Below are 1,801 nucleotides of genomic sequence, written 5' to 3' on the forward strand. Positions count from 1 at the left end.
TCCTCAACTGTCAAATGAGGATAACAATATTGATTACCACCCAGGGCTCTCCTTGTGAGGATCAAATGAGATACTATTTGTAAAGCACCTGGCACATAGTAGGCTCTTAGTTTAAAATGCTTATTTCCTTCCTTTCAGGCATTTGTTCTAGCCCCTATAATTTGAATATGCCACATCTGATATTCTAGGATTTAGCTTCAAATAAAATGATGAAGCCGTATCTTTCCCTTGTTAATCTCCTTTATGCTCCCTATTCTATAATGGGACAAGCATCTCTCTCTTTCTCTCTCGCTCTCTCTCTCTCTCTCTCTCTCTCTCCCCCTTCCCCTCCCCCTCTCCCTCTCCCCTCACCTTCCTACCTCAGTCTCTCTCTGTCTCTGTCTCTGTGTCTCTGTCTCTGTCTGTGTGTGTGTGTCTGCCTCTCTGTCTCTGTGTATGTGTGTATGTCTGCCTGTCTATCTGTCTAACTCTTTCTCTCCCTCATTGTCTTCTAAAACCTTTCAGAAGGAAGGGAATAAGGTTAAGTGTTTGGGCTACTTTGTAAGAAGAGGAAGTTGACATGCCAATAAGCCAATAAATAAGTAAATTAGGTGACTGGCTATCAATAGTGAGGGCTTAAGAGGTCAGCTGAGTAAATATCTTAGCAGGATAGTGTCCTGCTGCAGTATCCAGTTAGGAGGAAAATGGAAGCAAGCTTAGCTGTCATGCCATGGATTCCCTTAAAAGAAAGCTATTCCAGAACATACTATTACCACAATCATACAGGCCAGAGACTTGGGCTATCACTAGGAAGCAGCAGCAGCCACTAATAGCCCTAACATAGTCATCACTCTCTTTCTCATTCTGAGGCAGCAGATTAAAGATCCAGAGACTCCAGGTTGTTTTAAAAGCTATTTGTTCTAGAAGGGAGTATGAAATAGCTGGGTCAGATGTGTTTGTATTAAAGTAATCTGGCTCTGGAAGGTCTCATGTTCCTGCCTGTAAGGAAGAAGATTCCTGCAAGCCTCACTCAGTGTTCTCCTGGATTGGGTGCTTCTGTGTGTGACTCTGGAGAAGTCTGAAGTGTGGCCTGTGCTGGGATCTGCCTGGGACAACAAAGCACTGGGAAATGATGGCTCTGGGCATACACATTCTGCTCTCTTGGACCTACCTGTGTACCTGTGCCATACAAACATTGTGCACAGCCACTTGTCTTGCCTCCAGCTCTCATACCCCAGTGCTTTTGATGTGATATTTTGACCTCACTTTACTTGGAGTGGTGGGAAGTGCTCTTTGTCACCTCTCTGTCCTATTCCTGACTGCCCACTCAAGACCTTTTAAATTTGGCTCTGGTATTTTCAACTTATTTATTCGGGCCCTACCTCTAGCTTGGCATTCTTCTAACTTCAGATTGGTTTCTCTGTTTGGTCTGTACTACCAGCTCTACGATTCTGACTCCCTCCTCCAAAGCAAAAGAAGCTGCCAAATTCCCAATGTGGGCAAGGCCCACCTCATCCCCAAGGTCCAGTAACTGTGGATGGTTGCTGAATGTCTCACCCCCTAGCAGTAGGACAGAAGAAGTAAGTATTCCTCTTCATTTAACTTGAAAAGTCTGATTTGCCTCCGAAAAAAGTGGTAATTTATTCATCCAGAGAGCACTAGCTGAAAGCCAACTGCATACAAGGCCTTGTGCTCTCACAGACCTTATAAACTAGTCTAGGAAATAAGAATGTTCTCAAATATGGATGCTAAAAGGCAGCATTGACAACTCCTTGGGGGTTAGTCAACAATGGACTATATAGGGTGTTTATGTCTATCCCCT

This window comes from Trichosurus vulpecula, chromosome 9, assembly GCF_011100635.1.
Source record: "Trichosurus vulpecula isolate mTriVul1 chromosome 9, mTriVul1.pri, whole genome shotgun sequence".
NCBI classification, from domain to species: Eukaryota; Metazoa; Chordata; class Mammalia; order Diprotodontia; family Phalangeridae; genus Trichosurus; species Trichosurus vulpecula.